The following is a 12,728-nucleotide window of genomic DNA, read 5'->3' on the forward strand; positions in this document are numbered from 1 at the left end:
ATGTACATCGGGTACAGCCAAGAACGGACTTGGTTTATTGGTGTATGTTGACAACAAGTCTATTAAGTATTTTATATGACATCTCCGGTACAATCCCTATGGTTATACATGAATATTCATGTCCTATGCATGTCTATGTCTCTGGTGGTGATCTGCATTTGGCTGCTGGTGGCGTTGGTGGCGTTGGCGGCCCCTTTTCCTCACCTATGGGAGCTGCGATGCACATTGTGGGCTCCTCCCCCTCCTCCCTGCACATATAATTTTTATGTCCGGGAGGTTCGGGTGGTTGTCCCTCCGTGCATCGGCGCCACGGTTTGCGGATTTTTTTATTTTTTTTTTTTTTTTTTATTTTATTTTTTTTTTTTTTTCGCGGCATCGCGCCGACGCCGCAGGTACCATCTACGTGACCCTGACGGGGGTGTTTGGGCGGCGCCAATTGCTGGGCGGCTCCACCTGCTCTAGTGTTGGCGCCCCTCCCCCCCCCCCCCCTCGGTTCACACACGTGGTGCTGGCGGCTTGTATTTGGGCTTTCCCAGGTGAGGATGGCTGATTGACACAGCCGGTCTCCTCCTGTGGTTCCTGCACACCAGTTGATTTCTTACTGGGTGATGCTGGGTTTACAGCTATCGGGTAGGTGTAATTTGGTTCTGGATTCACTTTGGTTGTTTTTTTTGTTTTTGTTTTTTGGTTTTTTGTTTGCCCACCTTTGTTATATCACTTTGTATCACCTATACACTCACTTGTTTTACATCTTTATCCTTACCGCACTCACCTGGCACTCTCTCTGCTTTGGCTCATTTCACACTCCACACTCTCACTACACTGTTTATCCTTTTCATACCTTTGCAGGCACATCATAACCAACATATATGTCCACACTTCATCCTCTAGTCTTCACCTGCATTGCTCCAACACTCTCCATACATTTCATTTTTATACACTCTCATTCCCACACACTATTTTTCATTATCACGCAATTCTTTGTATATTTATTTTTTCACCTCACACACTTACAATCTCTTTTATTTCATTACAATTCTTTTACACGCTCACTTAACGCTCATGTACATACTTTGTTTTAGATACGCCTATTTTCCATATACCAGCACTGCTAGCACATGGAATTTATCTTCATACCCAGGCACCTGTTCACTATATCCGCCGCCCAAATATGCCGCCTCAGCTCCCGGGCGGGGCGATCTGCGCCTCCGACGCACCACGGACCAGTTGCTGTTTGCTATGTTCGCTGCCGGGGATGGTAGATATGCTTAGTTAACCTCTTTTGAAAGCACTCTATGTACTGTACCTATTCCCCTCTATACAGAGTGTGGTTTACCATATCTATATATTTTACAGGTATCTGTCGCATCTGCTCCTGATGAGTGGAGAATACATCCACGAAACGCGTAGAGCTACATTTGATGCTACAGTGATAATTACTACGGCCCGACGTTACTTCTAATTAATTTTTAATATTAATTCAGTACATTTATGTTTACATTATGTGATTACAAACACAGGTACCGGATATGTCGCCCTGAGGCATTTTTAGGCTATGCTGTTGCTCCACATACTATTTACTGTTCATATATGTTTTTTGACTTTATGTGTCTTTACATACACCTTGATGTCTCCATATAACACATTTTGTGCCCTACAATGGCACATGTATGTATGTATATATATGAATTTACTCTGTATCATATATTATGGATTCAATTAAATTACCTTTTCTGACCCTCACACTTCAGCCGCTTCATTTTAAAGTCCCACTTTTTTTCCCTCCTTATTGTGCTAAATACCGGGATGGAGGCGCTAACCCGTGCCTCATTTAAAGTCCCAAACTGCTGCGCCTACTGTTACAGGGATGGGAGCGGCTGGAGATTTGGATTAGTAGTGTTCCCCTGCTATCCATGTGCTAGGGTCATTTTTTAGATGTCCATATGCCCTACAGGGATATGTACATCGGGTACAGCCAAGAACGGACTTGGTTTATTGGTGTATGTTGACAACAAGTCTATTAAGTATTTTATATGACATCTCCGGTACAATCCCTATGGTTATACATGAATATTCATGTCCTATGCATGTCTATGTCTCTGGTGGTGATCTGCATTTGGCTGCTGGTGGCGTTGGTGGCGTTGGCGGCCCCTTTTCCTCACCTATGGGAGCTGCGATGCACATTGTGGGCTCCTCCCCCTCCTCCCTGCACATATAATTTTTATGTCCGGGAGGTTCGGGTGGTTGTCCCTCCGTGCATCGGCGCCACGGTTTGCGGATTTTTTTATTTTTTTTTTTTTTTTTTATTTTATTTTTTTTTTTTTTTCGCGGCATCGCGCCGACGCCGCAGGTACCATCTACGTGACCCTGACGGGGGTGTTTGGGCGGCGCCAATTGCTGGGCGGCTCCACCTGCTCTAGTGTTGGCGCCCCTCCCCCCCCCCCCTCGGTTCACACACGTGGTGCTGGCGGCTTGTATTTGGGCTTTCCCAGGTGAGGATGGCTGATTGACACAGCCGGTCTCCTCCTGTGGTTCCTGCACACCAGTTGATTTCTTACTGGGTGATGCTGGGTTTACAGCTATCGGGTAGGTGTAATTTGGTTCTGGATTCACTTTGGTTGTTTTTTTTGTTTTTGTTTTTTGGTTTTTTGTTTGCCCACCTTTGTTATATCACTTTGTATCACCTATACACTCACTTGTTTTACATCTTTATCCTTACCGCACTCACCTGGCACTCTCTCTGCTTTGGCTCATTTCACACTCCACACTCTCACTACACTGTTTATCCTTTTCATACCTTTGCAGGCACATCATAACCAACATATATGTCCACACTTCATCCTCTAGTCTTCACCTGCATTGCTCCAACACTCTCCATACATTTCATTTTTATACACTCTCATTCCCACACACTATTTTTCATTATCACGCAATTCTTTGTATATTTATTTTTTCACCTCACACACTTACAATCTCTTTTATTTCATTACAATTCTTTTACACGCTCACTTAACGCTCATGTACATACTTTGTTTTAGATACGCCTATTTTCCATATACCAGCACTGCTAGCACATGGAATTTATCTTCATACCCAGGCACCTGTTCACTATATCCGCCGCCCAAATATGCCGCCTCAGCTCCCGGGCGGGGCGATCTGCGCCTCCGACGCACCACGGACCAGTTGCTGTTTGCTATGTTCGCTGCCGGGGATGGTAGATATGCTTAGTTAACCTCTTTTGAAAGCACTCTATGTACTGTACCTATTCCCCTCTATACAGAGTGTGGTTTACCATATCTATATATTTTACAGGTATCTGTCGCATCTGCTCCTGATGAGTGGAGAATACATCCACGAAACGCGTAGAGCTACATTTGATGCTACAGTGATAATTACTACGGCCCGACGTTACTTCTAATTAATTTTTAATATTAATTCAGTACATTTATGTTTACATTATGTGATTACAAACACAGGTACCGGATATGTCGCCCTGAGGCATTTTTAGGCTATGCTGTTGCTCCACATACTATTTACTGTTCATATATGTTTTTTGACTTTATGTGTCTTTACATACACCTTGATGTCTCCATATAACACATTTTGTGCCCTACAATGGCACATGTATGTATGTATATATATGAATTTACTCTGTATCATATATTATGGATTCAATTAAATTACCTTTTCTGACCCTCACACTTCAGCCGCTTCATTTTAAAGTCCCACTTTTTTTCCCTCCTTATTGTGCTAAATACCGGGATGGAGGCGCTAACCCGTGCCTCATTTAAAGTCCCAAACTGCTGCGCCTACTGTTACAGGGATGGGAGCGGCTGGAGATTTGGATTAGTAGTGTTCCCCTGCTATCCATGTGCTAGGGTCATTTTTTAGATGTCCATATGCCCTACAGGGATATGTACATCGGGTACAGCCAAGAACGGACTTGGTTTATTGGTGTATGTTGACAACAAGTCTATTAAGTATTTTATATGACATCTCCGGTACAATCCCTATGGTTATACATGAATATTCATGTCCTATGCATGTCTATGTCTCTGGTGGTGATCTGCATTTGGCTGCTGGTGGCGTTGGTGGCGTTGGCGGCCCCTTTTCCTCACCTATGGGAGCTGCGATGCACATTGTGGGCTCCTCCCCCTCCTCCCTGCACATATAATTTTTATGTCCGGGAGGTTCGGGTGGTTGTCCCTCCGTGCATCGGCGCCACGGTTTGCGGATTTTTTTTTTTTTTTTTTTATTTTTTTATTTTATTTTTTTTTTTTTTTTCGCGGCATCGCGCCGACGCCGCAGGTACCATCTACGTGACCCTGACGGGGGTGTTTGGGCGGCGCCAATTGCTGGGCGGCTCCACCTGCTCTAGTGTTGGCGCCCCTCCCCCCCCCCCTCGGTTCACACACGTGGTGCTGGCGGCTTGTATTTGGGCTTTCCCAGGTGAGGATGGCTGATTGACACAGCCGGTCTCCTCCTGTGGTTCCTGCACACCAGTTGATTTCTTACTGGGTGATGCTGGGTTTACAGCTATCGGGTAGGTGTAATTTGGTTCTGGATTCACTTTGGTTGTTTTTTTTGTTTTTGTTTTTTGGTTTTTTGTTTGCCCACCTTTGTTATATCACTTTGTATCACCTATACACTCACTTGTTTTACATCTTTATCCTTACCGCACTCACCTGGCACTCTCTCTGCTTTGGCTCATTTCACACTCCACACTCTCACTACACTGTTTATCCTTTTCATACCTTTGCAGGCACATCATAACCAACATATATGTCCACACTTCATCCTCTAGTCTTCACCTGCATTGCTCCAACACTCTCCATACATTTCATTTTTATACACTCTCATTCCCACACACTATTTTTCATTATCACGCAATTCTTTGTATATTTATTTTTTCACCTCACACACTTACAATCTCTTTTATTTCATTACAATTCTTTTACACGCTCACTTAACGCTCATGTACATACTTTGTTTTAGATGCGCCTATTTTCCATATACCAGCACTGCTAGCACATGGAATTTATCTTCATACCCAGGCACCTGTTCACTATATCCGCCGCCCAAATATGCCGCCTCAGCTCCCGGGCGGGGCGATCTGCGCCTCCGACGCACCACGGACCAGTTGCTGTTTGCTATGTTCGCTGCCGGGGATGGTAGATATGCTTAGTTAACCTCTTTTGAAAGCACTCTATGTACTGTACCTATTCCCCTCTATACAGAGTGTGGTTTACCATATCTATATATTTTACAGGTATCTGTCGCATCTGCTCCTGATGAGTGGAGAATACATCCACGAAACGCGTAGAGCTACATTTGATGCTACAGTGATAATTACTACGGCCCGACGTTACTTCTAATTAATTTTTAATATTAATTCAGTACATTTATGTTTACATTATGTGATTACAAACACAGGTACCGGATATGTCGCCCTGAGGCATTTTTAGGCTATGCTGTTGCTCCACATACTATTTACTGTTCATATATGTTTTTTGACTTTATGTGTCTTTACATACACCTTGATGTCTCCATATAACACATTTTGTGCCCTACAATGGCACATGTATGTATGTATATATATGAATTTACTCTGTATCATATATTATGGATTCAATTAAATTACCTTTTCTGACCCTCACACTTCAGCCGCTTCATTTTAAAGTCCCACTTTTTTTCCCTCCTTATTGTGCTAAATACCGGGATGGAGGCGCTAACCCGTGCCTCATTTAAAGTCCCAAACTGCTGCGCCTACTGTTACAGGGATGGGAGCGGCTGGAGATTTGGATTAGTAGTGTTCCCCTGCTATCCATGTGCTAGGGTCATTTTTTAGATGTCCATATGCCCTACAGGGATATGTACATCGGGTACAGCCAAGAACGGACTTGGTTTATTGGTGTATGTTGACAACAAGTCTATTAAGTATTTTATATGACATCTCCGGTACAATCCCTATGGTTATACATGAATATTCATGTCCTATGCATGTCTATGTCTCTGGTGGTGATCTGCATTTGGCTGCTGGTGGCGTTGGTGGCGTTGGCGGCCCCTTTTCCTCACCTATGGGAGCTGCGATGCACATTGTGGGCTCCTCCCCCTCCTCCCTGCACATATAATTTTTATGTCCGGGAGGTTCGGGTGGTTGTCCCTCCGTGCATCGGCGCCACGGTTTGCGGATTTTTTTATTTTTTTTTTTTTATTTTTTTTTTTTTTTTTTCGCGGCATCGCGCCGACGCCGCAGGTACCATCTACGTGACCCTGACGGGGGTGTTTGGGCGGCGCCAATTGCTGGGCGGCTCCACCTGCTCTAGTGTTGGCGCCCCTCCCCCCCCCCCTCGGTTCACACACGTGGTGCTGGCGGCTTGTATTTGGGCTTTCCCAGGTGAGGATGGCTGATTGACACAGCCGGTCTCCTCCTGTGGTTCCTGCACACCAGTTGATTTCTTACTGGGTGATGCTGGGTTTACAGCTATCGGGTAGGTGTAATTTGGTTCTGGATTCACTTTGGTTGTTTTTTTTGTTTTTGTTTTTTGGTTTTTTGTTTGCCCACCTTTGTTATATCACTTTGTATCACCTATACACTCACTTGTTTTACATCTTTATCCTTACCGCACTCACCTGGCACTCTCTCTGCTTTGGCTCATTTCACACTCCACACTCTCACTACACTGTTTATCCTTTTCATACCTTTGCAGGCACATCATAACCAACATATATGTCCACACTTCATCCTCTAGTCTTCACCTGCATTGCTCCAACACTCTCCATACATTTCATTTTTATACACTCTCATTCCCACACACTATTTTTCATTATCACGCAATTCTTTGTATATTTATTTTTTCACCTCACACACTTACAATCTCTTTTATTTCATTACAATTCTTTTACACGCTCACTTAACGCTCATGTACATACTTTGTTTTAGATACGCCTATTTTCCATATACCAGCACTGCTAGCACATGGAATTTATCTTCATACCCAGGCACCTGTTCACTATATCCGCCGCCCAAATATGCCGCCTCAGCTCCCGGGCGGGGCGATCTGCGCCTCCGACGCACCACGGACCAGTTGCTGTTTGCTATGTTCGCTGCCGGGGATGGTAGATATGCTTAGTTAACCTCTTTTGAAAGCACTCTATGTACTGTACCTATTCCCCTCTATACAGAGTGTGGTTTACCATATCTATATATTTTACAGGTATCTGTCGCATCTGCTCCTGATGAGTGGAGAATACATCCACGAAACGCGTAGAGCTACATTTGATGCTACAGTGATAATTACTACGGCCCGACGTTACTTCTAATTAATTTTTAATATTAATTCAGTACATTTATGTTTACATTATGTGATTACAAACACAGGTACCGGATATGTCGCCCTGAGGCATTTTTAGGCTATGCTGTTGCTCCACATACTATTTACTGTTCATATATGTTTTTTGACTTTATGTGTCTTTACATACACCTTGATGTCTCCATATAACACATTTTGTGCCCTACAATGGCACATGTATGTATGTATATATATGAATTTACTCTGTATCATATATTATGGATTCAATTAAATTACCTTTTCTGACCCTCACACTTCAGCCGCTTCATTTTAAAGTCCCACTTTTTTTCCCTCCTTATTGTGCTAAATACCGGGATGGAGGCGCTAACCCGTGCCTCATTTAAAGTCCCAAACTGCTGCGCCTACTGTTACAGGGATGGGAGCGGCTGGAGATTTGGATTAGTAGTGTTCCCCTGCTATCCATGTGCTAGGGTCATTTTTTAGATGTCCATATGCCCTACAGGGATATGTACATCGGGTACAGCCAAGAACGGACTTGGTTTATTGGTGTATGTTGACAACAAGTCTATTAAGTATTTTATATGACATCTCCGGTACAATCCCTATGGTTATACATGAATATTCATGTCCTATGCATGTCTATGTCTCTGGTGGTGATCTGCATTTGGCTGCTGGTGGCGTTGGTGGCGTTGGCGGCCCCTTTTCCTCACCTATGGGAGCTGCGATGCACATTGTGGGCTCCTCCCCCTCCTCCCTGCACATATAATTTTTATGTCCGGGAGGTTCGGGTGGTTGTCCCTCCGTGCATCGGCGCCACGGTTTGCGGATTTTTTTATTTTTTTATTTTTTTTTTTTTTTTTTTTTTTCGCGGCATCGCGCCGACGCCGCAGGTACCATCTACGTGACCCTGACGGGGGTGTTTGGGCGGCGCCAATTGCTGGGCGGCTCCACCTGCTCTAGTGTTGGCGCCCCTCCCCCCCCCCCCTCGGTTCACACACGTGGTGCTGGCGGCTTGTATTTGGGCTTTCCCAGGTGAGGATGGCTGATTGACACAGCCGGTCTCCTCCTGTGGTTCCTGCACACCAGTTGATTTCTTACTGGGTGATGCTGGGTTTACAGCTATCGGGTAGGTGTAATTTGGTTCTGGATTCACTTTGGTTGTTTTTTTTGTTTTTGTTTTTTGGTTTTTTGTTTGCCCACCTTTGTTATATCACTTTGTATCACCTATACACTCACTTGTTTTACATCTTTATCCTTACCGCACTCACCTGGCACTCTCTCTGCTTTGGCTCATTTCACACTCCACACTCTCACTACACTGTTTATCCTTTTCATACCTTTGCAGGCACATCATAACCAACATATATGTCCACACTTCATCCTCTAGTCTTCACCTGCATTGCTCCAACACTCTCCATACATTTCATTTTTATACACTCTCATTCCCACACACTATTTTTCATTATCACGCAATTCTTTGTATATTTATTTTTTCACCTCACACACTTACAATCTCTTTTATTTCATTACAATTCTTTTACACGCTCACTTAACGCTCATGTACATACTTTGTTTTAGATACGCCTATTTTCCATATACCAGCACTGCTAGCACATGGAATTTATCTTCATACCCAGGCACCTGTTCACTATATCCGCCGCCCAAATATGCCGCCTCAGCTCCCGGGCGGGGCGATCTGCGCCTCCGACGCACCACGGACCAGTTGCTGTTTGCTATGTTCGCTGCCGGGGATGGTAGATATGCTTAGTTAACCTCTTTTGAAAGCACTCTATGTACTGTACCTATTCCCCTCTATACAGAGTGTGGTTTACCATATCTATATATTTTACAGGTATCTGTCGCATCTGCTCCTGATGAGTGGAGAATACATCCACGAAACGCGTAGAGCTACATTTGATGCTACAGTGATAATTACTACGGCCCGACGTTACTTCTAATTAATTTTTAATATTAATTCAGTACATTTATGTTTACATTATGTGATTACAAACACAGGTACCGGATATGTCGCCCTGAGGCATTTTTAGGCTATGCTGTTGCTCCACATACTATTTACTGTTCATATATGTTTTTTGACTTTATGTGTCTTTACATACACCTTGATGTCTCCATATAACACATTTTGTGCCCTACAATGGCACATGTATGTATGTATATATATGAATTTACTCTGTATCATATATTATGGATTCAATTAAATTACCTTTTCTGACCCTCACACTTCAGCCGCTTCATTTTAAAGTCCCACTTTTTTTCCCTCCTTATTGTGCTAAATACCGGGATGGAGGCGCTAACCCGTGCCTCATTTAAAGTCCCAAACTGCTGCGCCTACTGTTACAGGGATGGGAGCGGCTGGAGATTTGGATTAGTAGTGTTCCCCTGCTATCCATGTGCTAGGGTCATTTTTTAGATGTCCATATGCCCTACAGGGATATGTACATCGGGTACAGCCAAGAACGGACTTGGTTTATTGGTGTATGTTGACAACAAGTCTATTAAGTATTTTATATGACATCTCCGGTACAATCCCTATGGTTATACATGAATATTCATGTCCTATGCATGTCTATGTCTCTGGTGGTGATCTGCATTTGGCTGCTGGTGGCGTTGGTGGCGTTGGCGGCCCCTTTTCCTCACCTATGGGAGCTGCGATGCACATTGTGGGCTCCTCCCCCTCCTCCCTGCACATATAATTTTTATGTCCGGGAGGTTCGGGTGGTTGTCCCTCCGTGCATCGGCGCCACGGTTTGCGGATTTTTTTATTTTTATTTTTTTTTTTTATTTTATTTTTTTTTTTTTTTCGCGGCATCGCGCCGACGCCGCAGGTACCATCTACGTGACCCTGACGGGGGTGTTTGGGCGGCGCCAATTGCTGGGCGGCTCCACCTGCTCTAGTGTTGGCGCCCCTCCCCCCCCCCCCCTCGGTTCACACACGTGGTGCTGGCGGCTTGTATTTGGGCTTTCCCAGGTGAGGATGGCTGATTGACACAGCCGGTCTCCTCCTGTGGTTCCTGCACACCAGTTGATTTCTTACTGGGTGATGCTGGGTTTACAGCTATCGGGTAGGTGTAATTTGGTTCTGGATTCACTTTGGTTGTTTTTTTTGTTTTTGTTTTTTGGTTTTTTGTTTGCCCACCTTTGTTATATCACTTTGTATCACCTATACACTCACTTGTTTTACATCTTTATCCTTACCGCACTCACCTGGCACTCTCTCTGCTTTGGCTCATTTCACACTCCACACTCTCACTACACTGTTTATCCTTTTCATACCTTTGCAGGCACATCATAACCAACATATATGTCCACACTTCATCCTCTAGTCTTCACCTGCATTGCTCCAACACTCTCCATACATTTCATTTTTATACACTCTCATTCCCACACACTATTTTTCATTATCACGCAATTCTTTGTATATTTATTTTTTCACCTCACACACTTACAATCTCTTTTATTTCATTACAATTCTTTTACACGCTCACTTAACGCTCATGTACATACTTTGTTTTAGATACGCCTATTTTCCATATACCAGCACTGCTAGCACATGGAATTTATCTTCATACCCAGGCACCTGTTCACTATATCCGCCGCCCAAATATGCCGCCTCAGCTCCCGGGCGGGGCGATCTGCGCCTCCGACGCACCACGGACCAGTTGCTGTTTGCTATGTTCGCTGCCGGGGATGGTAGATATGCTTAGTTAACCTCTTTTGAAAGCACTCTATGTACTGTACCTATTCCCCTCTATACAGAGTGTGGTTTACCATATCTATATATTTTACAGGTATCTGTCGCATCTGCTCCTGATGAGTGGAGAATACATCCACGAAACGCGTAGAGCTACATTTGATGCTACAGTGATAATTACTACGGCCCGACGTTACTTCTAATTAATTTTTAATATTAATTCAGTACATTTATGTTTACATTATGTGATTACAAACACAGGTACCGGATATGTCGCCCTGAGGCATTTTTAGGCTATGCTGTTGCTCCACATACTATTTACTGTTCATATATGTTTTTTGACTTTATGTGTCTTTACATACACCTTGATGTCTCCATATAACACATTTTGTGCCCTACAATGGCACATGTATGTATGTATATATATGAATTTACTCTGTATCATATATTATGGATTCAATTAAATTACCTTTTCTGACCCTCACACTTCAGCCGCTTCATTTTAAAGTCCCACTTTTTTTCCCTCCTTATTGTGCTAAATACCGGGATGGAGGCGCTAACCCGTGCCTCATTTAAAGTCCCAAACTGCTGCGCCTACTGTTACAGGGATGGGAGCGGCTGGAGATTTGGATTAGTAGTGTTCCCCTGCTATCCATGTGCTAGGGTCATTTTTTAGATGTCCATATGCCCTACAGGGATATGTACATCGGGTACAGCCAAGAACGGACTTGGTTTATTGGTGTATGTTGACAACAAGTCTATTAAGTATTTTATATGACATCTCCGGTACAATCCCTATGGTTATACATGAATATTCATGTCCTATGCATGTCTATGTCTCTGGTGGTGATCTGCATTTGGCTGCTGGTGGCGTTGGTGGCGTTGGCGGCCCCTTTTCCTCACCTATGGGAGCTGCGATGCACATTGTGGGCTCCTCCCCCTCCTCCCTGCACATATAATTTTTATGTCCGGGAGGTTCGGGTGGTTGTCCCTCCGTGCATCGGCGCCACGGTTTGCGGATTTTTTTTTTTTTTTTTTATTTTTTTATTTTTTTATTTTTTTTTTTTCGCGGCATCGCGCCGACGCCGCAGGTACCATCTACGTGACCCTGACGGGGGTGTTTGGGCGGCGCCAATTGCTGGGCGGCTCCACCTGCTCTAGTGTTGGCGCCCCTCCCCCCCCCCCTCGGTTCACACACGTGGTGCTGGCGGCTTGTATTTGGGCTTTCCCAGGTGAGGATGGCTGATTGACACAGCCGGTCTCCTCCTGTGGTTCCTGCACACCAGTTGATTTCTTACTGGGTGATGCTGGGTTTACAGCTATCGGGTAGGTGTAATTTGGTTCTGGATTCACTTTGGTTGTTTTTTTTGTTTTTGTTTTTTGGTTTTTTGTTTGCCCACCTTTGTTATATCACTTTGTATCACCTATACACTCACTTGTTTTACATCTTTATCCTTACCGCACTCACCTGGCACTCTCTCTGCTTTGGCTCATTTCACACTCCACACTCTCACTACACTGTTTATCCTTTTCATACCTTTGCAGGCACATCATAACCAACATATATGTCCACACTTCATCCTCTAGTCTTCACCTGCATTGCTCCAACACTCTCCATACATTTCATTTTTATACACTCTCATTCCCACACACTATTTTTCATTATCACGCAATTCTTTGTATATTTATTTTTTCACCTCACA

The sequence above is a fragment of the Lithobates pipiens genome, unplaced genomic scaffold (genome assembly GCF_037356315.1).
Source record: "Lithobates pipiens isolate NorthernLeopardFrog02 unplaced genomic scaffold, aLitPip1_a1.2 Scaffold_16, whole genome shotgun sequence".
Taxonomy (NCBI): Eukaryota; Metazoa; Chordata; class Amphibia; order Anura; family Ranidae; genus Lithobates; species Lithobates pipiens.